A 26,385-nucleotide genomic window follows, 5' to 3' on the forward strand; every position below is an offset into this window, starting at 1 on the left:
AATACCAACATATTTTGGCTTAAGGCTCTTCCTGCCAGTATGTCAGCCTTAGGAGAGGCATTTCAACCTTTTACAACGGGAGGAAAACTGCACAAAAGCCAGGAAACTACCAAATAATTGGTGGCTCAGGGAAAGGGATGCAGGGGTCAACCAGGAGGAACAGATTTGGCCCCCAGGCCTATACTGAGCTATCTGGAGCAATGTTCTGACTTGGTACTATGAGGCTGCTTCCTTGGAGAGCTGCAGCCTTCCATGTTGTGTCTTCCTTTCCCTGTCCAGACTTGACCCGAGATTTCCCCTGCCAGTTCTGGCCGGGGTGACGTACCTTTGTCACAGACCTTGCCAGCCCAGCCACTTTGATAGATGCATTGCCAGGGCTGGTGGCATGTGCCATGGAGGCATCCTGGCATCCTCACACACTGTTCGCAAGAATCCCCTTCCCAGCCTGGGTCACACCTACAAAATACAGGAAGGTCGGGGTGAGCAGAGAAAAACCCCACCACATTACATGCAGCAACAAAGAAAGAAAAGAATTTCAAGGGTATTTCATTTAAGAACTTAAGAAGAGCTTTGCAGGATCAGACCAAAGGCCTATCTATGCTGCATTCTGTTACTACAGTGGCCAACCAGATTCCTATGGGAAGCCCACAACCAGGTCATGAATGCAATAGCACCCTCCCGCTCACCAACAATCGGTACTGAGAGGCACACTGGAGGTAATCTATAGCCATCATGACTAGTAGCCATTGATAGCCTTATCATCCATGTCTAATTCCCTTTTAAAGCCACCCAAGCTGGTGGCCATCCCAACATCTTGTTAAATATTAGATTTGCATTTATTAGCTGTGGCTTCAATTCCTGGGTTAAGTGTTGGGAGGACCAACAAGCCTTTTCAGTTTCCCTTGTATAATGTGCACAAGCACCTCACAAGAATACTAGAATTTTTACCAAAAGCAATAGCAGGCAGGTGAGAGGGGTGTGGAGGCAAGGGCAAGAAGCTGGAGCTTTGGGGAGGAGGTAGAGATAGAGACGAGGTTTTGAGCACCACCAGTTTGGTGAAGAGCGTCAACCAACCACCAGTGCCTGTCTAATTCGGGGGTGCACAACCAGATTTGGTTGTGGGGCTGGATGAGCCCCCACCCACCCAGCCCTTTGCAGGCTGTATGATGTCAGGTGGGTGTGGCCACTCCCACCTGACATCATTTGCTCCCTGGCCCAAGCACTGGGTGGATGTTCCAGCTAGTGCTTGGGCCAGGAAGCAACGGAGTCCCCTCCACTTCTCCAATGGAGAGGCAGAAAGGACTTATTTGGCTTTGCGCGCCTTCCCCTGGGGAAGGAGGTGTCATGCAAAGAAGCAGCGGCAGAGTCCCCTCCGCTTCTCCAATGGAATGGCTGAGAGGACTCGGCTGGCTTCACACTCCCTGCCTTCTTCCACACTCACCCCATCCCCACTCTTACCTCTGATTGGAGGTAACAGTGGTGGTTGCAATGCTGGTGTGTCACTCTGTTACCAATCTGAAGTAGCAGCAGGAGATAGCAGCAAGAGATGCACTTTGAGGGGATTCCTCCAGGGGGTGAGGTTTAGAGATTAAGCCCCACCCCCTGGAGGAAACCCCGGAGGGTTCACAGGTTAGACTGGGGTGCCTGGCGGGCCAGATCCAGCCTGCAGGCCAGAGATTCTGCACCCCTGTTCTAACTATTGCCTGGAGCCTGTGAGAAGTATCTCCATGTGAAGAGATGTGTGGGACAGCTAGAGGCTCAGCAGAAGAATGAGACTTCCTCCATATTTGCTTCTGCCTTAGAGGTTTGCCACAAGTCAGTGACAATCTGTGCAGTACCCTTGATGCACAAGATCCACAGTGTGAAATATACTTCTACCTCTGTCCCTCCTCAATCCCGGTAATATCTGAATTGTTTTAAGAGGTGGGTGCTGAGAGAATGCAGCAAAAGCCTTTGGCTTGGTCTGCTGCAGCTCTTTACCAGCCACATGTGGAAGATGCAGATTTGCTCATTCAAGGCTTGGGCATGGGGAGGGATTTTGACATTTCTCCCCTTTAAACCCTGGCAGACACCAGATGCTGCACTTTGGCAGGCGCCTTGACAAGTATTGCCACTAAGGAGGCCCGCTTAGGATCTCACTTGGGGGATGCACAGGGGCAGGGGGAGTAGATTTTGGGGGGTTTGTTTGTTTGTCTTACTCTGGTTCTGTTGTTGTTGTTGCTAATCTTCTGGTTTTATTTCTCTACCATTCATTCTTTCCTCCCGTTTATTAAGAAAATAGTTCCCTCTAGTGGTGCTTTTTTTCTTTATTTTTTCTAAAGAGGAAAAAAAAAAGATGTGAATAAGGAATAATAGGGATCTATCTATCACTCTGTGTTTAACAAGATTCAGGAGTGGAGAACAATAAAAAATACGGAATAAAAATATTTAAAATCAGGTTATGCCAATAAAACTGACTGGTCAATCAGGGAAGGCTTATTTAAATAAAAATTTCATGCATCTTTTTTATTCAGTTTTTTATTAATTTTGAAAATTACGTTTAACAAAGGAATTTGACAACAGCATACTAAACAGCCAGATTATGCCAACATTTCCTCTTCCTTATGCTGACAGAAATGGGCTACCAATAATTGCAATTTGTTAATTATTCCAATGTTGTTTAAACCACTGCACTGCCATCAGCAATGCTAAAAAAGCATTCTCTGCATGTGTTTTACATTCCTAGCACATCCCAGAATACTCTCCATGAATCTTTACAATCCGCACTGGAGTTATATACCATGGTTTCTGCATTTTTACACAATTTTCTTTCAGGGATACAAACATGTATCCATGTTTCCAAAGAGTTTCACATTCCTATGGATACCTCTGATTGAAGATTCTTATTCTATTTATTGATATACCCTGGTTGTTCATTCTTTATATTCACCACTCCTCCCACCTTGCACTGGATAGGCGGTTGCCCCTGGGCTCAGAGATGACTGTTGATCTGGATAAGATTGCTCCCTTAGAGCAATTCTATGGGGATAGGCGGCTGTCTCTGAACTCGGCGGCGACCACCTATCCAATGCAGGGCAGAAGCAGCGCAGAGGGGATTGCCCCTCCGTGTTTCAGCCACCCTGCATTTCCAGCTAGACAGCCGATTTCAGCTGTCTAGCCATGGGAAGGCGGAGCGGAGGAAGCGGCTGCTGGACAACACAGAGGGTGTGTCATACTGGCATTTTCACCTTCCTTCCCTGGAACACCCCCCCCGGAATGCCCCCCATTTTCGCTTCTCTGCACTCCTCTTCCGAGCACGGAGTGCGGGGCCATTCCAAGCTGCCTGTGAAGCAGCATGGGAGCGGGGAAAGGTCAGTTCTCTGGGAGCTGACCTCGGAGCACGGGCTCTGAGGTCGGTTCCCAGAAACCTACATATCCTATGGCCGACTAGCTGCTGACTAGCGGCCATTGAATTGGTCCCTCTGTAACTTTTCAGAACATTATTTTTTAAATTCCGATTCCATAACCTCAAAATAAGTTGCAGCATTGTACTTCCTGTCATTACTTTTGACCTACTTTTAGGATGTAACCACAACAAAGCATCTGCTGGTATTTTAGAAAAATACTGTTCCAACCTATTTTCCCCCTTCTGAGATGATTGAAACCATTCTTTTATCTGGTTTGAACAATTAGCTTTGAAATATACTTCCAGTCCAACTTCTTTTTAAAGTTTTTGCATTATTTAAAAATTAACTCTAGGCTTTTTCTTACCCCAAATAAACTCATTAATCATACACTGCTAATCTTTATATTAAGTTCTGAAGTAGTATTAGGAATATTTTATAACATATATATATGTTATAAAACATATATATATATATGTTATAACATATATATATATATATATATATATATATATATATATATGTTATAACATATATATGTATATGTATATGTATGTATGTATGTATGTGTGTTTGTGTGTGAAATATGATCACCGTAATGGCTGCAATCTCCCCAAACCAAGACAGTCTTGATTTTAACCATCTTTTCTGTTCAACTTGTATTTTTTTATTTCAGTTTCCCATAAATAACTTTTTTTTAATTCCTTAAGATCCTGTGAGAGCCTAATCCCCCAATATTAGATAGTTTTATTTTTAATTGCAAAACCAATAATTTGTTGGACATAACGAATTCCTTCCTGAATTAAATAAAAATACAACAGTTCTGTTTTAGCTGAGTGAATCTTATACCCTGACACTTTGATGACCTGCCCTATGATTTAAAGAAACCCTATTAATGACTCATGGGGATCTAAAACCAACAGTGCAATATTATCTACAAACAAGTTGTGTTTTTAGCGTCATACTCTTGAAGGTTAACTCCTTTAATCCCAGTTTTCCTAACTGATATTGCTAAGGGTTCTAAATAAATATTAAACAAGTACAGAGATAAGGGACACCCTTGTCTAGTTCCTCTAAATAATTGGAAGGGTGAAGAAGATCCATTTATCTGGAGTTCAGTTTGTGGATTTGTATAAATAAGACTAATGCACTGTATAAAGTTAGTTACAATTTATTTTCTTTTTATTAAATTTTTCAAATAAAATTGAACAGTAACAAATTTAAGTACAGTACATATGAATCAATTTCTTTACGGTCTTTCTGATAACCCAAGATCTCTATTTTGCACAAGCAAGATTACCTGATAAAGTTATCACTCATCATCCTAATATATCATGCCATAGGGTTCCATGTGCCTTAGGAGGATGTCGTGTAAGTTAGTTACAAAATTAAGAGAGCAATCCTATGGGGATCGACGGTTGCCTCCAAACCCAGGGGCAATGGCTTATCAAGTGCAGGGCAGGAGGAGTGGTGAGGAACACGTCTCCTCCACGCTCCCGCTGCCCTTTCGCAGCTTGACAGCCCATTTCGGCTGTCTAGCCGCGGGACCTCGGAGCGCAGGATGGGGAGGCCTGACAACACATGGGAAGTGTCATACCAGCACTTCCAACCTCCTCACTCTGGCCCGCCCCCAGGAACGCCCCGTTTTCCCCACTCTGTGCTGCCTATGAGGCAACGTGGGAGGGGATGGAGGTTAGTTCTCCAAGAACCGACCTCAAAGCATGGGCTCTGAGGTTGGTTCTCAGGAACCAACCAATCCTATGGCTGTCTAGCTGCTGACTAGTGGCCATTGGATTGCACCCTAAAGGAGTTAAGTATTAACTTTAGATACTCCCATTCCATCATATCATAAGCTTTTTCAGCATCTAAAAAGCCTAGGGTTTGTTTTTTTTTCCAAATTCAATTGATGTACAATATTCATAATTGTCCTTATGTTATTTGTTTACCTTGTATAAATCCTAGTTGGTCATTATGAGCACTGATCTGTAGCTTGTCTAATCATGCTGCCCCAAAAGCTGCAATTATTTTGTAAGCACAATTTAATAATGAGATAGGGTGATAGGATGAAACCAGAAAGGGATCTTTATCTGGTTTTGGGATACCTATAATCTTTGCCTTGTACCAACAAGCAGGTATTTTACCTAGAACCAGTGTTTCACTCATAGCCCTAGTTATTCAGTGACTATATCTATAAAGATTTTGTAGAATTCAAAGGGTGTGCCATCTATACCTCGTGTCTTTCCTAATTTCATTTTCTTTGGGTGCAATCCTATGTGTGTTTAGACAGAAAAAAATCCTACAACTCTCAGCATTCCCCAGCCAGCCAGCTGGGCTTTTATCTGTCCAAACATGCATAGGATTGCACCCCTAATTGCTTTATCTTGACTATTTCTATTGGTCTTTTGGTCTTTCCATCTGATTTTTATCCTATTGTGTAATTTTAGGCAAGTTTAATTTCTGACAAACTGTATTACTTGTCTATTAGATAGATTAGAATAATGGAAGAATTTTAAAAACAAATCAAATTCCTTAATCACTTCTCCAGAGTTTGGGGCAAATGTATCCTCCCTCGTTTTAAGCCTTGGAATGATCTCCTTCTTAGTTTATCTTCATTATTCCTTTAATAAAAAAACGAAACAAAATTCATCTTGCTTTACAACAGATCCTTATGCTGTCTTTTTTAACTCCAGCATTTTTGTGTGTGATCAATTCTTTGTATATTTCTTTCTTTTCTTAAACTTTATGATATCTTCCCAATTCCACTATTTTAACTTTAATATCCTATGCCTCTCTTTCCCTTACTTTCTTAAAGTAAGAGGCTATCAATATAAACTGTCCTCTGAAAACAGCTTTGCCTGCTTCACAAATGCGTTTCTTACTTGGTTGCCCATTATTTATTTGGAGAAATTGTTGAAACAAATGTACTATTTATTTTCTCATTTAATAATAGGATTTTATTAAGACTCCTGTTGTTTTTTAAGATCATTACCTATATTTATTTTCAACAAAATAGAATTATGATCTGCATATGTTGCCTCTAAGATGCTACCCTCTTCAACTTTGATAATCAATCTTGGATTTATAAGAAAGAAATCTATCCTTGAATAAGTCTGATGGGTGTTTAAAAATACATACAATCTTTTTCAGTTGGATGTAAATGCCTCTGTTGTAAAGAGAAACATTTAGGGAGCAATCCTATCTGGACTGACGGTCGCTTCTGAGCCAGCCTGGGGGCAACTGCCTATCCAGTGCCGGGTGGGAGAAGTGGTGACGAGCGGATCTCCTCCTTGCTCCCCCTGCCCTGCTTTCACGGCTAGACAGTGTCTAGCTTTGGGACCTCAGAGTGCGGGAAGCAGTGGCTGAATGACACATAGGATGTGTCGTACAGGCATTTCTGACCACCCTGCCCCCGGGAACGCCCCGTTTTCACTGCTGTACACTGCTGTTATGAGCACGGGGCATGGGGGCGATCCGTGCTGCCTATGAGGCAGCATGGGAGGGGATAGGGGTTGGTTCTCTGGGAGCCAACCTCAGAGTGCAGGCTCTGAGGTCAGTTCCTGGGAACCAACCTATCCTATGGCCATCTAGCCACTGACTAGCGGCCATAGGATTGCATCCTTAATTTCTTGTTTTGCCTCTAAACAGAACAATCCTGACTTTCTCTGCCATCCTTTTGACCTTTCCCACTTATAATTTGAAACCCCATTGAAGTCCACTGCAAGGCAACCTTTTGAGGTACAGCTGTTAATGAACAAAATAATATAGTGAATGAAACAGAAGGATTTGATCTGCAGTGGACTTGTTTGTTGTTGTCAATTTGTCCAACTCTCTTACTGGTACAAAAAAAAGTTGAATTCTATTAAGATAATCTTTGTTAATGTAAAAGGACTGAATAATGTGATAGAGAAAAAAAAAGATATATCTTCATTTAATTTATACTACTTGTATACTGCTAAATTTCTTTAAATCTCTAAGTGGTACACAATAAATATCTAATACAGTATAAAACCAATACAAAAGCAGCAGAAAAACCACATAAAATAATATATAATTTTAAATATTATAACAATAATAAAATGGAACAGTGTCATAATCCATTGCAAGCCAGGGAAAGCCTGTGTAAACAAATATGTCTTCAAGAGGTATTTAAAGCTTGCCACCATTTCTGCCTCTTGAACTACACATGGGAGGATGTTCCAGGGGGTGGGTGCCACTACCAAGAAGGCCTGCTTATGTGCTGTTATTTGGCAACACTCTGTACGGAATGATCAATAAGGCAGGGGCCATGGCTTAGTGGTAGAGCAACTGCATTCCATGCAGAAGGTTCCAGGTGCATCTCCAGGTAGGGCAGGAAAAATCCCTGCCTGAAACCCTGAAGAGCCACTGCCAGTCAGTGTCGACAATACTGGGCTAGATGGACCAAGGGTCTGACTCAGTATAAGGCTGCTTCCTATGTTCCTATGCCTTCTCAGAAGATCTCAGGGGTCGACTGCGTATATTGGGGAAGGTGATCAATTACATATCCCGGTCACAAGTTCTTTAGGGTGTTGGATGTTAACAACAAAAACCTTGAACATGGCTCAGTAGCTAAGAGGCAGCCAATGCAGTTCTCGTAACACAGATATGTGTATAGCTGGGTGCTCCACTGAGCATCCTAGGTGCTGCATTCCACACTAGCTGCAACTTCTGAACCAGGTACAAATTCTTGGAAGCACCACATAGTGGCTCAGAAGCTACTCCTATGTGATTTGGAAGCCCCGCATAGAGTGCATTACAGTGGTCTAATCATGAGGTTACCGGTGCACCAATCACAGTGGCTAGACTATCCCTATTTGGAAATGGGCATAGTTGGTGCACTGACCAAAGTTGATAATGGGCACTCTAAGACACTGAGGTCACCTGAGCCCCCAGTGACAAAGATGGATCCAAGAGCACCTGCTCCTTCAAAGGGAGTGCAACCCTGTCCAGAACAGGTAAACAACCCAATACCCAGACCTGGAAACCACTCACCCATTGGATATCTGTCTTACCAGGATTCATCTTCAGTCTACTAGCCCCCATCCAGCCCATAACTGCATCCAGGCACCAGTTCAGAACATGCACAGCCTTTCCTGAAGTAACAGGGTCGCACTCCCTGTCCCTCTCCTGGAGAAGATAATCCATCACAGCAACCAAGGCCAATTCAGTCCTAAAACCAGGCCTGACCTCAGACTGGAATGGATCCAGATAATTGGATTCATCCAAGAGCACTTGCTGCTGAGACGTCACCACTTTCTCAAGCCTTACCCCAGGAGGGGGCATTTGCAACCGGAAGATAGTTACTACAATCTCTGGATCCAGACAGTGTTTTGTCAGGAGTGGTCACACCACCACTTCCTTCAAGGCAGGAGGGACCACACCATCATGCAATGATGTGTTCATCCGGTCAGTCCCCTGCATCTAGCTTGAAGAACCCGTCAAGGCAAAGGGTCAAGAGAGCTCGTGTTGAGTCGCACAAGTGCAAGTGTCTTTCCACATCTTCAAGCTTCAGAAACGGAAACTGATCCTACAAAACAGGAGAAGACATTGCACTGGACAGCTCACTGTATCAATAGCAGTGTTCAAGTTAGCATGAAGTGAGCAATTTTATCCTTAAAGCGATTGGCAGACTTGTCACAATGAGTCTCTGAGGGTTCCAATAACTGGATTCATGGGGGTAGATGAAAGCAACGTCTGGACCGCTCGGAAGAGCTCGTTTGGACAGCTACTCAAGGATGCAATGAAGGCAGCAAAGTAAGCTTTCTTTGCTACCTTCACTGCCACTCAGTAGGCATGATAATGCGCTCTCACATGTTTGGTCACCCTCAAGGTAAGTCTTACGCCACTAGCACTCCAGCCATCGTCCAGCCTGTTTCATTGTCCGAAGTTCCCCATTAAATCAGAGAGCCAGGTGAAATCCAGTGCTCAAGAGGGGACTCAGGAGCAATTGTGTCAATGGCTATGCTCCTCACCATTCCACAGCGTGACAAGGACTTCAACAGACTCAATGGCTCTGGCTACTGGAAAATCTCTCCAAGCATTAGATTCCATAAGTCTGAGCTCAGACCATCATAATGGGTCCCCTGCCTTTGCAGGGCGGGTGTGACTTCCTCGATATGCCATTCATGACAGTGTGTGGGGTAGGGAATTTGTTCACTTGCCACTCCCCTTAATATCAAGGAGAAATGCTGAATTGAACATTCCTGCCATTCTAAAAGAGTGCAGATGCACAATCTCATGTCGCTGATTTGTACAACTGGAAACCACTAAAACAGGGATGGGGAATGTGTGTCCATCCAGATGTTGTCGGCTTGCAACTCTCATGACCTAGCATAGCCAATGGTGAGGGATGATGGATGCTGCACTCCAACAACATTTGGAGGGCCGCACTCTCCCTGCACTAAAACAAGATAGCCACAAATCAGGTGAGAAAATAGTCATCAGTGTATATCAGTCACCACTGTATAGCCTAAAAAATAATAAGTGTATTATAACCTTTTTCTGTAGTACTTGATCATGGTGACTGAAAGGATCAACATCAGTCCCCACCCTTCTTCTGTATTTATATCCAGTTGTACATTTAACTACACAAAAAAAGTTGTACTCATACTGATTCTCTGGTGTTTTCAGGGTAGAATGGGGTGGGATGACATCAGTCTTGTGCAGTCTATCTTTTAAAAATATTATTTCCGTTTAAAAACATAAATGTGTATATCTATAGATGTGCACGCGCACGCACACACAGAGTGTGTAATATATACGAAAATATGAAGTAGAACATTGCCATAGTAAGAAGACAGCCTGAAAAGGGAGTCAAACTTGAGTTTTTTAATCTAGGTCTGAGTGAGGAGAGCCCTGCGTCCTGGGACATTTAGAACATTTGATCCTGCAGGCCATTGAGGCCAGAGGCTGCTCAGGAAGGAGCCTGGGGAAGGAGGATCAGCCAGCAGCTGCACCGGGTGGATCCTGAGCCTGCTTCTGCCCCCGCCCACAGGTACTTACGCACTTGGAGTCCCGTAGGATCTGAAGACCTACCCACCTGCCTCTCCAGAGACACCAGCAGCCACAATACGAGCAGCAAATATCAGCAGCGGAGGGCAGCAGCTTTAAAGCCAAGGGGAAAGGGGCAAACATGGACTTTATCTGCTCCTTCTTAGCTGCTGTTCTCTTTTATCTCTTTTATCTTTTATATTCTTTTAAACTGTTGAGCATCTTTATATCCTAACATTTTAATATGTGCCTAGGAGGACTATTGGGCAACTCAGGGGGTCGGGGAGGTGCCACCATAACTGTGGTCACGGGCAGGGGGAGGTATGGCGTTGGGGGATTAACAGGCCAGCTGAGAAGAGGGGCTAGACACCTTACAGCTGTCCCCTCTTCTGGTTCTTCCCCCAACCTGATGGTTCCTGGCAGCCTTACCAGTCTGCCCTCGGGTCTGGTGGTGCTGCTGCTGAATGCCAGGTCGGCCCAAAATAAAATCTCCCTCATCCATGATTTGATTGTGGATGAGGGGGCTGACCTGGCAGTATTACTGAGACCTGGGAGGGGGAACTGGGAGGGGTCACTCTCTCCCAGCTGTGCCCTCCTGGGTACTCGGTGCAGCACCAACACCGACTTGAGGGTCGGGGAGGGGGGGTTGCCGTGGTCTATAGGAATTCAATCTCCCTCTCCAGGCTTCCTGCTCATTCGAGTGCAGATCTTGAGTGTTTGTACCTTGTGTTGGGTACCCAGGACAGATTAGGGATTCTGTTGGTGTACCGCCCACCCCGCTGCCCATCAGACTCCCTGCCTGAGCTGACGGAGGTGGTCTCAGACTTGGTGTTGAGGACCCCTAGGATGATGGTCCTGGGGGATCTCAACTTCCATGCCGAGACCGCTGTATCCAGGGCGGCTCAGGACTTCATGGCCGCCATGACAACCATGGGGCTGTCCCAACATGTTATTGGCCCAACGCATATAAAAGGACACACGCTTGATCTGGTTTTCTCAACTGGGCAGGAGGATGGTGATCTGAAAGTGGAGGAATTAACGTCTGTCCCTTTGTCATGGTCAGATCACTTCCTGCTGAGGTTTAGACTTCTGGCGGCCTTTCCCCTCTGCAAGGGTGGGGGACCTATTAAAATGGTCCGCCCCCGGAGATTAATGGATTCCGATGGATTCCAGAGGGCTCTGGGGGATTTTCTTGCTGGTATGGCTGGTGCTCCTGTCGAAGCCCAGGTAACTCTGTGGAATGCAGAGATGACTCAGGCGGTTGACACGATCGCGCCCAAGCGCCCTCTCCCTCTGAGCAGAGCCCGGCCAGCTCCTTGGTATACACCTGAGCTGAGGGCAATGAAGCAAGAGGGGAGACGGCTAGAACGCAGGTGGAGGAAAACTCGTGCTGAGTCTGACCGAACACAGGTAAGAGCCCACTATCGAGCCTACTCTGTGGCGGTGAGGGTGGCAAAGAGACAGTTCTTTTTCACCAGCATTGCATCTTCTCAGTGTCGTCCAGCAGAGCTTTTCCGAGTGGTTCGCGGCCTGTTACATTCTGGGCCAGGGAGAGAGACGGTGGAACCCTCGGTAGCACGCTGTGACAAGTTTGCACAGCACTTTGAGGATAAAGTCGCTCAGATTCGTCATGAATTGGACACCACCATTAATGCAGTTCCATTGGTAGAGGCATTCAGAGCACCGTCTGGTCCAGTTTTATTGGATGAGTTTCAGTTACTGAGGCCTGAGGATGCGGACAAGGTGCTTGGCCAAGTCCGATCGACCACTTGTGTGCTTGACCCTTGCCCTTCATGGCTTCTTAAATCCAACAAGGAGGGGATGTCCGGCTGGGTCCAGGAGGTTGTAAATTCCTCCTTGAGAGAGGGAGTGGTGCCTGCAGCTTTAAAAGAGGTGGTAATTAGACCACTCCTGAAAAAGCCTAACCTGGACCCAGGGGATGTTAATAATTATAGGCCAGTGGCCAACTTCCCCTTCCTGGGCAAGGTGCTCCAGGCACTGTTGAATGAAACGGATTATCTAGATCCATTTCAATCGGGCTTCAGGCCTGGTTTTGGAACGGAAACTGCCTTGGTCGCACTGTGTGATGACCTCTGCCGGGAGAGGGACAGGGGGAGTGCGACCCTGTTGATTCTCCTGGACCTCTCAGCGGCTTTCAATACCATTGACCATGGTATCCTTCTGGATAGGTTGTCTGGGTTAGGAGTTGGAGGCACTGCATTACAGTGGTTCCGCTCCTACAGTGGTTCCGCTCCTACTTGGATGGCCGATTCCAGAAGGTGGTGCTGGGGGATTATTGCTCTGTGCCATGGCAATTGTGCCATGGGCTTCCACAGGGCTCTATTTTATCCCCCATGCTGTTTAACATCTACATGAAACCGCTGGGGGAGGTTATCCGGAGGTGTGGGCTGAGGTGCCATCAATATGCGGATGACACCCAGCTCTACCTCTCTTTTTCATCAAAACCAGGTGAGGCAGTGGCTGTTCTGAATCAGTGCCTGGGCACGGTAATGGACTGGATGAGGGCCAATAAACTGAAACTCAATCCAGACAAGACGGAGGTACTGTTAGTGGGTGGTTCGTCTGCCCGGCTAGGTGATATTCAACCTGTTCTGGAGGGGGTTGCACTCCCCCTAAAGGATCAGGTTCGTAGTTTGGGGGTGCTCTTGGATCCAGAACTGTCACTTGAGGCACAGGTGAACTCAGTGGCACGGAGCACTTTTTATCAGCTTAGGCTGGTATACCAACTACGCCCTTATCTGGACAGAGATAGCCTAGCTACAGTTATCCATGCTCTGATAACTTCTCGTCTGGATTACTGCAATGTGTTATACGTGGGGCTGCCTTTGAAAACGGTCCGGAAACTTCAGCTGGTCCAAAATAGGGCAGCAAGATTGTTAACAGGGACTGGCCTGCGAGCTCATATTACGCCAGTACTTTTCCAGCTGCACTGGCTGCCGGTCCATTTCCGGGCCCGATTCAAAGTGCTGGTGTTAACATTCAAAGCCCTTAACGGCTTGGGGCCAGGTTACCTGAAGGATCGCCTCCTCCCATATGTGCCTGCCCGGACGTTAAGATCATCATCAGCAGCCCTTCTCCATGAGCCCCTGCCAAAGGAAGTGAGGCAGGTGGCTACTAGGAGGAGGGCTTTTTCTGCTGTGGCACCCCGGCTCTGGAATGAGCTCCCTAGTGAGGTTCGCCTGGCGCCTACATTGTACTTCTTTCGGCGCCAGATGAAGACCTTTTTATTTTCCCAGGCATTTTAGCTTTCTAAATTTTTATATTTGCTGTTTTAAATCTGTTTTTTAAACTCCTGCACTGCTGCTAGATTTTATTGTGGTTGTATTGTTATATTGTGGTTTTAATGTTCTATATATTTTAAATTGTTTAATTGTGTGTTTGGTTTTAATTTTTGTGAACCGCCCAGAGAGCTTCGGCTATTGGGCGGTATAGAAATGAAATAAATAAAATAAATAATAAAAGAAGGGTGAGTAGAACATTTCGCGGTTAACAAGCATGCCCTGTGTAACTACTGAAGTGTGCACATTCAGATGTGCAATGCTGACAGCTATAGGGATCTTTTAACATTGAACACTGGGCACTGCTGAAAAAGCTGGCACCGTAACAATTACAGGAGTCATAGACAAGAAGCTTGAAAATAATTGTTTTATTTATTAAAGAGATATTAGAACCATACATTCAAAAGACATTAAAATGAAAATGCTATTTGGCAATGTTAAATAACAGGCATTTAAAAGTCAGTATACTTTTCATATACATATACTTTTCAGTATACATAACAGTTCATTATGTACAATGAGACACATAGAAGGTATTTGAAGGGGGTATAAATTATAATGAAGTTAACACAGTGTAATTCCTAGTAAGCAGAGATGAAACAACATCTCGAGGAAAAATAAGGTATTAAATAAAACATAGCAAATGCCCCATCAAGCAACTGTATATAAAAAAAGTTTGGAAAACACAGATCTGTAACTGTATGTCTCCCTAACAGTGTGCATTTATAGCTAACTATGGAGAAAAAGCTGGGGGGAGAAGGGAGACACACAAAGGGTTTCAGGATGGTGGTTTTTTGGCAGGCCTTGGAGTGGGAAGGGGGCATAGAATCATAGAATAGTAGGGTTGGAAGGGGCCTACAAGGTCATCAAGTCCAACCCCCTGCTCAATGCAGGAATCCAAGTCAGAGCATCCCTGACAGATGGCTGTCCAGCCTCGTCTTGGAGGCCTCCAGTGTGGGAGAGCCCACCACCTCCCTAGGTCATTGGTTCCATTGTCATATTGCTCTAACAGTCAGGACGCTTTTCCCTGATGTTCAGCCGGAATCTGGCTTCCTGTAACTTGAGCCCATTATTCCGTGTCCTGCACTCTGGCATGATTGAGAAGAGATCCTGGCCTTCCTCTCTGTGACAACCTTTCAAGTACTTGAAGAGCGCTATCATATCTCCCCTCAGTCTTCTCTTCTCAAGGCTAAACATGCCCAGTTCTTTCAGTCTCTCTTCATAGGGCTTTGTTTCCAGTCCCCTGATCATCTTTGTTGCCCTCCTCTGAACCCTCTCCAGTTTGTCTGCATCCTTCTTAAAATGTGGTGCCCAGAACTGGACACAGTACTCCAGATGAGGCCTAACCAGTGCTGAGTAGAGGGGAGCTAGTACTTCCTGGGATTTGGAAGCTATGCTTCTATGAATGCAGCCCAAAATAGCATTTGCCTTTTTTGCAGCCACATCACATTGTTGGCTCATATTCAGCTTGTGATCTACAACAATTCCAAGATCCTTCTTGCTTTTAGTTTTGTTAAGCCACGTATCCCAGTAGTAACGTATGGCTGTGAGAGCTAGACTATAAGGAAGGCTGAGCGCCGAATAATTTATGCGTTCGAACTGTGGTGCTGGAGAAGACTCTTACGAGTCCCCTGGACTGCAAGGAGGTCAAATCAGTCAATCCTAAAAGAAATCAACCCTGAGTGCTCATTGGAAGGACAGATACTGAAGCTAAAGCTCAAATATGTTGGCCACCTAATAGAAAGAGAAAACTCACTGGAAAAGACCCAGATGCTGGGAAAGACTGAAGGCAAAAGGAGAAGGGGATGGCAGAGGATCAGATGGCTAGATAGCATCACCGATACAATGAATATGATCTTGAGCACGCTCTGGGAGAGAGCGGAGGACAGGAAGGCCTGGCATGCTATGGTCCATGGGGTCATGGAGAGTCAGACACGACTTAACGACTGAAGAACAACAACCCCCATCTTGTAACTGTGCATTTGGTTTCTTTTTCCTAGGTGCAGAACTTGGCATTTATCCCTATTAAATGTCATTCTGTTGTTTTCTGCCCAGTGCTCCAGTCTATCCAGATCACTTTGAATTTTGTTTCTGTATTCCAAGGTACTAGCTATCCCGCCCAATTTTGTGTCATCTGCAAATTTGATCAGCATTCCCTGCACCTCCTCCTCCAAGTCATTTATAAAAATGTTGAAGAGCACTGGGTCCAGGACTGAGCCCTGCAGTGCCCCACCCGTTACCTCTCCCCAGTTTGAGAAGGTCCCATAGATAAGCATAGGACTGCAAGAAGATAGGGATTTGAGAACAGGGGGAGAGTGAGTAGAGAAGGTAACATGCTGCTGGAGGTAGTGCTTGGTGGATACTCCCTGGCAAGTTCCTGGGACATGAGTTACAAAATTTGCAACTGATATCCAGGGAGGGGTCTGGAAAGGTTTGGAGATTAAGTTGGAGACAATGCGGTTGCAAAAGGCCTTGCTTGAATCTCAGTAATGGCACAGGTGTTTCTTTTGCCTTTCCGAGGCAAGGATGCACCCTCCCTTCTCCAGATCACCAACATTACATGTACTTTGTAATAGTCAGGCCCAATGCAGATGGTGGTTCAGCCCCAAAGAGGGATGACACCAAAGGGGGTGGTGGTGGTAAAACAAGGGTGGTATTTGTGACAGCACTTGTGGGATAATATTCTTGTAAGCCCTTTGTTTAGTGTAAAGATAATTGGAGACCCAAGTGGGGGGTGGGGAAGGGGGAGTTGGTCTATATAAGCTTCCTCCAGTCTTACGAACTTTTTTATTTGGAACTGCGTGTGTGCGGTGCCCTTATCCCATTGATTATATAATAACTGTTTTGAACTGTGCTAATTGTTGCTTCATGACCTGTTGTAATTTCCTTTTAAACTTTTCTTAGTGCTGCTCTGAGTTTGCTCTCTCTTTCTGTGGGGTTGTTCTTTTGAATAATGTGCCTAAGAAATAGTGTGTGTGGGCTACGATGGTGGTTACAGGTAGAGAGCAATATGGTATTGAGGGTTTGATGTACCAGGTAAAGAGAAGCACTGTTAGACATCTTATGCCCATTTCCTTTTCCAGTCCCTCCCAAGTAGATAGTTGCCTTATCAGCTTGCTTTCTGCTCTGTTGGTGGTTATTAAATGCCAGGTTGGTTTATAATACTATCTCCCTCATCCAGGAATTAATTGTGAAGGCTGAGCTGATTTCGAATACTGATATCTAGGTGGGGGAAATGGAGGGAGTCATTCCCAACTGTGTCCTCCTGGGTACTTCGTTCAGCAACAGAAAGACCCCCGAGCCATGGCAACTGCAGTCACTGAAAGGGGGAAGATTGTGGCAAGCCGCAGAGAGGTGCACTGGCCTGTAGCCACTCAGGGGGATGGGTCTTGTGATGGTTGGGGGATTCCCGGCCATCGTTGAGACCAGGGCACTTGATTTGGCCAGCTCTCACAAGGCCCAAGATTTTGGCCCTATCATGAGATTTGGGGGCAATGCTATATAAGGCTTCCCAGTCTCAGTCAGAAGCTGGATGAAATATTGTTGCAACTATTCAGTATCACAGCATGATGCCAACTGGTACTGTTACAGTTACTTATCTATATGGACCTGGTACCTATATACTGCACTGGAGGAACTGGCATGGGTGTCTACTTCTGCCCTCCCCCCATGTGCCATGTTCATGCTGGCGCCTCAAGCCTATGGTACAACCCCCAACTATTACGAGACCAGTGAGGCTGTGTGAGGCTGCCATCTCCAACCATTGCCAAGATCAGCTGGCTGGTCCCTGCTGTATTGCCCCCCTGGTGCCTGGTACGGCAACCCGGCAGGTGACATTTAGGTGTCCCACCAGCATTTGGAAGTCCTTCAGTATTGCTTTTTTACACTGTCTCATGTCACGCAGCAGCTCCCTCGGAGTCTGGAGCTTGCCTTGTGGCAACCTGCCACTTCTATTCTGTCTAATTCTATGCTCAAGAAAGTTAATTTGGTGACAGTGCCCTCTGTTTTTTCCAGAGAAATGGGCATTGCAGAGTCTGCTGGTTTTCCAGGGCTATGGTTATCCCTAGTTCATCAGCTCATTTGTGGAAGGCTATCTGTGTGTTCCCCTTCATGGATCACTGCCTTGTTGTGGCGAAGGGCCTTGCGTAACTCAGTGAAGCCATATGCTATGCCGTGCAGGAACACCCAAGACGGACAGGTCATGGCAGAGAGTTCTGACAAAATGTGGTCCACTGGAGAAGGAAATGGCAACCCACTCCAGTATTCTTGCCAAGAAAACCCCATGGAACGTGTCACAAGGCTAAAAGAGATGACGCCGGAAGATGAGCCCCTCAGGTCGGAAGGTGTCCAATATACTACTGGGGAAGAGCAGAGGGAATTTCCAAGTAGCGCCAGAAAGAGTGAAACGGCTGGGCCAAAGCCGAAAGGACACTCAGCTGTGGATGTTTCTGGTAGTGAATAGAAGGTCCGATGCTGTAAAGAACAATATTGTTTAGGAACCTGGAATGTAAGATCAATGAATCAAGGTAAGCTGGAGGTGGTCTAACATGAGATGGCAAGATTGAACATTGACATCTTGGGAATCAGCGAACTAAAATGGCCAAGCATGGGCGAATTTAATTCAGGTGGTCATTATATCTACTACTGTGGGCACGAATCCCGTAGAAGAAATGGAGTAGCACTCATGGCCAACAAAAGGGTGGGAAAAGCAGTACTGGAGTACAATCTCAAAAACGATAGAATGATCTCAGTACGAATCCAAGGCAAACCATTCAACATCACAGTAATTCAAGTCTATGCCCCAACCATTGAGGCCGAAGAAGCTGAGGTTGATCGGTTCTATGAAGACCTACAACACCTTCTAAAACTAACACCAAAAAAAGATGTCCTCTTCATCACAGGGGATTGGAATGCTAAAGTAGGAAGTCAAGAAATCACCGGGATTACAGGCAAGCATGGCCTTAGTGTACAAAATGAAGCAGGACAAAGGCTAATAGAGTTTTGCCAAGAGAACACACTGATCATAGCAAACACTCCTTTCCAACAGCACAAGAGGCAACTCTACACATGGACATCACCAGATGGTCCATATCGAAATCAGATTGATTATGTCCTTTGCAGCCAAAGATGGAGAAGCTCTATACAGTCAGTAAAAACAAGACCTGGAGCTGACTGTGGCTCAGATCATGAGCTGCTGATTGCAAAATTTCGGCTTAAATTGAAGAACGTAGGGAAAGCCACTAAACCATTCAGGTATGACCTAAATCATATCCCTTATGAATATACAGTGGATGTGACGAATAGATTTCAGGGATTAGACCTGATAGACAGAGTGCCTGAGGAACTATGGATGGAGGTCCGTAGCATTGTTCAGGAGGCAGCAACTCAATCCATCCCCAAGAAAAAGAAATGCAAGAAAGCCAAGTGGCTGTCTGAGGAGGCTTTACAAGTAGCTGAGGAAATAAGAGAAGCAAAAAGCAATGGAGAAAGGGGAAGATATATCCAACTGAATGCAGAGTTCCAGAGAATAGCAAGGAAAGACAAGAAGGCCTTCTTAAATGAACAATGCAAAGAAATCGAAGAAAACAACAGAATGGGAAAGACTAGAGATCTCTTCAAGAAAATCGGAGATCTCAAGGGAGCGTTTTGTGCAAAGACGGGCATGATAAAGGACAAAGAAGGCAGGGACCTAACAGAAGCAGATGAGATTAAGAAGAGGTGGCAAGAATACACAGAAGAACTATACAGGAAAGATCTGAATGTCCCTGATAGCCATGATAGTGCGGTCACGGAACTTGAGCCGGACATCCTAAAGAGTGAAGTCAAGTGGGCCTTAGGAAGCATTAGTAACAACAAAGCTAGTGGAGATGACAGTATTCCAGCTGAGCTATTTAAGATCCTAAAAGATGATGCTGTTAAAGTGCTGCATTCAATATGCCAACAAATTTGGAACACTCAGCAATGGCCACAAGACTGGAAAATGTCAGTTTACATTCCAATTCCAAAGAAGGGCAACGCCAAAGAGTGTTCAAACTACCGTACAATTGCGCTCATTTCACATGCCAGCAAGGTGATGCTCCAAATCCTACAAGCTAGGCTTCAGCAGCATGTGAACCGAGAACTACCGGAAGTACACGCTGGGTTTCAAAGAGGCAGAGGAACTAGAGATCAAATCGCCAACATTCGCTGCATCATGGAGAAAGCACGAGAATTCCAGAAAAACGTCTGTTTCTGCTTCATTGACTACGCTAAAGCCTTTGTGTGGATCACAACAAACCGTGGCAAATTCTGAAAGAGATGGGAGTACCAGACCACATTACCTGTCTCCTGAGAAACCTGTATGAGGGTCAAGAAGCAACAGTAAGAACTGGACATGGAACAACCGAGTGGTTCAAAATTGGGAAAGGAGTACGACAAGGCTGCATGTTGTTGCCCTGCTTAAACTTATATGCAGAGTACATCATGAGAAACGCCAGGCTGGATGAATCAGAGGTTGGAATTAAGATTGCTGGGAGAATTATCAACAACCTCAGATACGCAGACGATACCACCCTCATGGCAGAAAGCAAAGAGGATCTCAAGAGCCTCTTGTTGAGGGTGAAAGTGGAGTGCAAAAGCTGGTTTGAAACTCAACATTAAAAAAACTAAGATTATGGCAACTGGCCTCATCACTTCCTGGCATACAGAAGGGGAAGAAATGGAAGCAGTGACAGATTTTATTTTCTTGGGCTCCAAGATCACCGCAGACGGTGACTGCAGCCATGAAATTAAAACACGCTTGCTCCTTGGGAGGAAAGCTATGGCAAACCTAGACAGCATAGTAAGAAGCAGAGACATCACCTTGCCGACAAAGGTTCATATAATCAAAGCTATCATTTTCCCAGTAGCAACGTATGGCTGTGAGAGCTAGACTATAAGGAAGGCTGAGCACCGAAGAATCAATGCTTTCAAACTGTGGTGCTGGAGAAGACTCTTACAAGTCTCCTGGACTGCAAGGAGGTCAAATCAGTCAGTCATAAAGGAAATCAACCCTGAGTGCTCACTGGAAGGACAGATACTGAAGCTGAAGCGCAAATATTTTGGCCACCTCACGCGAAGAGAAAAATCCCTGGAAAAGACCCTGATGCTGGGAAAGATTGAAGGCAAAAGGAGAAGGGGACGGCAGAGGATGAAATGGCTAGATAGCACCACCGATGCAATGAATATGGACTTGAGCACACTCCGGGAGAGAGCGCAGGACAGGAAGGCCTGGCATGCTATGGTCCATGGGGTCACGAAGAGTCGGACATGACTGAACGACTGAACAACAACAATCTATGTGTTGGCGCAATCACTTTTCTCCTTTCTGCCCGCAAACAAAAAACAATTCAGGTAAAAGGCAGTCACAGAGTTGCAGACACTGCTTTAAGAATGTGCTAAATGTTTGAAAGGAGAATCATGAGCTGGAGCCCTCAACTGGCACGGCTTAGAAGGCCTCCTTGAACATAAATGCCAGGAAGTCAAAATCACTTGGGTGCGCTGGCATGAGTCTAAAGGCCAACTCAATGTTGCATTTTGCCAGCACAGCACCCTTCCCAAGAGACCACACCATGGCCACTGCTGCATCAAAAGATATATATCTATATCTGCATATCTATATCTATGCGTACATGCTTGGATCTTAAAAATGTCACGCTATGTTTTTATTATGTTATATTGGGGGGGTATTTTTGCAAACTGCTCAGAGAGGCTTGGCTTTTGGGCAGTATAGAAATGAAATGAATGAATCCAACAGAACAGAGTGCCGATTGAATAGCTTAACCATTGACTGAATTGCCCTTGAGGTATATAATGGTGATGGATCATCAGGTTATCTCAGGTGTACTCTTACTGATGCAATTTGAAACTCTCTGCTAGTGTTCCCACCCCCTTCACATTAAGCATGATTACCTTCAAGTCACCCATAACTGCCAAGTAAAGAAATATTTCCCTGATGCATATTTTTCATCTTGAATATCCTCATGTTTTGTTGCATATAATCTATAACCCAAATCAAATAAAAACATTAGCTTGAATTTGCATTCACATAGCCAACTAGGAAAAGGAAACTTGATGGGAGACTCTTCTGCAGGTGCTTGACAGCAATCTGCCTGTGCTTGGCTTAACTTGTGGCGACGGGAGGGCACGCCAACATCTACAAATCATCACGTTCTCTCATCTCCCCATCATTATTTCAATTTTTCTCAACTTTGTTTCATAGCCTCTCCATCATTATAACAATTCTAAGCGTTATACATACTCACAACATTTAGCTTTGTAATATACTGACAAAACTCCTGAGCACAATATGCATGTCCTGGACCTCACCAAGACATTTTGGGCATAAGCTCAGGGATCCTGATCTCAGCCTCCTCCCTTCTGGGTAGTATCCAATTGTGCCTGGGTGCTCACAGGACCCACCACTTGCACAATGGAGCTTTTGCAGATCTAAAAATAACCCCAAACCAGCAGAAATGCTTGTTTCTGGAACAGGGCAGGTCAGCAGAGCTTGCAGAAGACAGCGCCGCTGACCGGTACTGATCCGGAAAAGCACTAAAGCCCCATTGTGCAAGTGGTGGGTCCTGCAAGCAGAATGGGTGGAGAGGCCTCGTTGGATACTGCCCTCTAATTGTAGATCTTTTCCCCCTCCCATCAGCTTTTTCTTGTGCCTTTTTTCGCTTTTGCTGTCTTCCACACCATGCTGTTTTTGGGCAAACAGCCTTCCTCCCCCTCTTCCTCAGCACCTGATTCAGCTGCTTCTTCTGGAATGTCCAACTTCAGCCAGGAGAGGCGCTTCTTCGCCTTTGTAACTGACCACAAAGTGAAATGGTAATCCCCGCTGATATTTAATGTAAGGTCCTCTTAGATTTCTCTGTATCAGAAGGTTGCTTTCTCGATGTTTCTGGGCAAATATCTTGAAAGATCATTACTGGATTATCTTTGTAACTGATTCACTGTTAACATACACTATTTTTAGATTAGTGTCTCTTTCAGGGAAAGTTAGCAAAGGTCATCACTATATCCTTGGGGTTTGCACTTTCACATGGCTTCAGGCTCAGGGCTCTGTGAGCTCTTTCTATATCTATCTTGTCAAATTGTGTATCTGGGACATGATCCATTGGCCAGCTCACCATAAATGCTGCTACGTCCACTCTTCCCTCCAATTATGGGACGTACATGTAGATTTTGGCAACTGTTTTTTATTTCCAAATTCTCCAGCTTTAGTTGCAGCTCTTTTGTAGTGTGGAATAGTCTGGATTTATTTTTCAGGCTTTATGCCCACTTCTAGCACTGCATTCACCATGACTGCTATTCCTGTAACTTTAACAGGTGACTTCATCCAATTTTTTCTTCCAGGGATTGGATAGCTGCTGACCACTCAGATGCCATCTGTTCCTTGTATTTTTGTAGTGTTTCTGTAAGTGCTGCCAGCATCTCAGTTGTTTGCAGTCCTTGGGACATCCCCCCTCTACTTCTGGTTTTAGCTACCTCCGTTGCAAGTTCTTAGTGTCTGCCACAGCCGCTTTGTCTCCAGCAAGGGTCGGAGCGCTAATCCAAGCTGGCCATTGCCTTGCATGTGCCCCCAGCCATTAGCACATTTCTCCTCATACTCGCACCGTGCTTGGTGCTCCTTGCCCAGGGTGTTAAATATGCAACGTATTTGGCCAGTGCTATCTTTCGCTTAGTGGTTAAGACGCTGAACTGCAGACTGGAAGGTCGGCAGGTCAGCAGTTCGAGACCCGAGTGCCGCATGACGGAGTGAGCTCCCGTCTTCAGTCCCAGCTCCTGCCAACCCAGCAGTTCGAAAGCAAGAAATTGCAAGTAGATAAATAGGTACCGCCTCGGCGGGAAAGGTAACAGCGTTCCGTGCACCTCGGTGTTCAGTCACGCCGGCCACATGACCACGGAAGCGTCTTCGGACAGCGCTGGCTCTTCGGCTTAGAAACGGGGATGAGCACCGCACCCTAGAGTCGGACACGACTGGTTGGGGACACCTTTACCTTTTTTTATCTTTCGCTTCACAGCCTTGTGGATCGATGGGAATCAGGACATGACCAATGTCCTCCCCTTTTGCCTGTGGCCAATTGCATGTCAGACCACAGCTCACTGTGCTTAAAGTTCCATCTCAGAGTAGGACTGAGGATCACCCTCTTTCTGAATTGTTTGTCAAACTGGAGCCAATACGGCTAAGGCTGTGAGAAATATGCCAAGGTATTTGTTCATGGCTGGTGCCAGTTGGGCCTCTATGATTACACCCATACAGATGATGGACCCAGACAACAGCTGACATGATTTCTTGGCCTTGGGCTGTTTATATGGCTCCATTTCTTTGGGTAAACTGACCAGAATACCACCCTGAATTAGCATCCTTGGTTCTCAGAACAAGAGGGAGAAAAGGTCAATGTATTTCCCTTTCTAGATCCTCTCCTTAGTAGATAGGTCAGATGTGTTAGAATATGGGCTGCACTGGGAGGACCAGGGGCTCCCCCACCCCAATCCGCTTAGAGGGAATGTCCCGTGCTGGTTTCCCCCATGGACAGCCCCATCCCTGCTTTGGGGGTGGCATTGTGCTGGCCTGCCTCTCCCAGACTCCTGAAGGTCATAGTTGTGGGTAGTCAGCCATAGGACCGAATCGGCTGAAGTGCCCCCACCCAACATACCTGCTGTGTAAGATAGTCCAGGTATGCTCTGCATTCCTGATCTAGCTGTCGTAGCTTGTGCTTCTCCTGCGTTGAGTCCCAAGGGTTGGCCAGCATCCTGCATGCTGTCCTGGTTTGGAGCCAGGACCATCCCACTGGGGGGACCATTAGCTGGGGCCCTATCGCTCCCCTGGAGTTCAACCACCCCTATCCTGCTATCCAGGTCCTGGAGTAAATTAAACATACTGCCAAGCTTGGCCATCACGTTGTCCTGGTCATCGGCCCCTTGCAGCTCAGAAGGCACATTTATTTTGTTCTTCCTCTCTGGTCCAGGCTGGCCCCGAGGTGAAAAATTCCTTTTGGCACTCCGTGCCTGTCAACTCACAATGTTTTAACGTTTTGTGGATTAAATCTAGCTTCTCTATGCTGGGTATTGCTGGCTTTTTCCTAGCACCCACCTTGCTGCCAGATGCTTTTGCTTTGGAACCCACTTTCCGTGGGGGCAGGTTAGCAAGGGCCTTCTTCGCTGGCTGGCTACACTGGTTGTTGCCCCCTGGAGAGGCAGGCTCCAGATAACCCACCTCATCATTGGGTGGCTGAACTGTAATGGCCTTATCGCCTGTTTTCCTGCTTGCCTCCATTGCCCCTGATGGGCCTATGGATGGAGAGTTATTAGGCCTGGAGCACCTGTGGGAAATGTGTGTGTGTGTGTGTGTGTGTGTGTGAGCCTGGTGGCCTCTGTAAGGCACTCTGCAGGCTGGCCCACGAAGGAGACCTGGCAGATTTGGGAGCAGGGGTTTTTGTGCTGCTGGATTCCCCTTGCTCGGGCACAATTCCAGTGCACAAGTCAGCCGAAGGTTCTCCCTAATCCAAAGCCAACTCCCCCTGGTGTCAGTTCCCCAACACATGAGGTGATTTGAGGGTGCCCAGGTACGGCCACCTCCACTCAGTTGCGCTACTTACCTGGGCTGCAAGACCAGGGAGTCCACTACAGCTCGAGGAAAGAGAGGGCACAGGTCCAGGCCTAATTCACATTCTGCTCCCCTTTCCTCCAGCCATGACCTGACCCTATGTCTTGCAGCCTCCAGTTAAGGCTGAAGTACTAAAGGACTCAAGAGCTGGGGAGGCGAGGTTACTGTAGTCAGAGCAATTCAAGCTCCCTCTCCAGGCTTCCTGTTTGTTTATTTGCCAATCTGGAGTGTTTGTATTGTGTACTGGGTACTTGGGCCAGAGTAAGGACTCTGGTGATGTACTGTCGATTCCAGTGCCCATCAGTCTCCACACCAGAACTGATGGAGACTGTCTTGAGTTTGGTGTTGAGAACTCCCAGTATGATTGTAATAGAGGACCTCAACATCCATGCTGAGGCCACCGTATCTGGGGCAGCTCAAGATTTCATGGCTACCACAGCAGCCATGGGACTGTCCCAACCTGTCATCAGTCCAATGCATGTAGTAGGACACATTTTCAATTTGTTTTTGTAGTGGGCAGATCTCAAAGTGACATATTTTATATCTACTCCCTAGTTATGGTCAGAATATTTCCTGTTGAGATTTAGGCTTTCAGCAACTGTTCTGCTCTGCAAGGATAGAGGAATATTAGAATGGTCCATACCGAGAGATGAATGGACTAATACTGCCTTGAGTTCCACAAGGGAAGAAAGGCAGAATAAAAACCAACTAAATACATTCCTTCACATGTCCTTCCTTTACATCTTTAGGGAGCAATCCTATGCATGTTTAGACAGAGAAAAGGCCTACAACTCTCAGCATTCCCCAGCCTGCAAGGCTGGCTGGGGAATGCTGGGAGTTGTAGGCCTTTTCTCTGTCTAAACATGCATAGGATTGTGCCCTTACTTACTTTTTGAGAAATCCCTGCATGTATGCTACAGAACCTTTGTGCAGTATAAAAAATTCTGAGGTGTTTTCAAGGGAGCATTCAAATGATGTGGAGAACTGACTTGGCCTATTTGAACTTCACCTTGTCATTGCTCTGCATAAACTGAAAGTGCACCCTAGAACCCACACAGCTCATCCC

General features: G+C 45.9%; 1 protein-coding gene across 2 annotated transcripts in view; it reads right to left on the reverse strand.

Annotated features, from left to right (window-relative positions):
- LOC146359916 (zinc finger protein 318-like) overlaps positions 1-26,385 on the reverse strand; it is an 83,279-nt gene that overhangs the window by 4,357 nt on the left and 52,537 nt on the right. Inside the window, exons 8-9 of one of the 2 annotated variants that reach the window (XR_014786847.1) lie at positions 2,199-2,315; positions 326-456 (exon numbers count right to left, since the gene is read on the reverse strand). The gene's annotated coding sequence lies outside the window, so the exon portion shown is untranslated. The remainder of the gene's footprint in view (positions 1-325; positions 457-2,198; positions 2,316-26,385) is intronic. The other variant, XR_014786846.1, reaches the window with a different exon arrangement.

The sequence above is a fragment of the Heloderma suspectum genome, chromosome 1 (genome assembly GCF_057233095.1).
Source record: "Heloderma suspectum isolate Gila_16-S chromosome 1, 16-S_ref, whole genome shotgun sequence".
Classification (NCBI taxonomy): Eukaryota; Metazoa; Chordata; class Lepidosauria; order Squamata; family Helodermatidae; genus Heloderma; species Heloderma suspectum.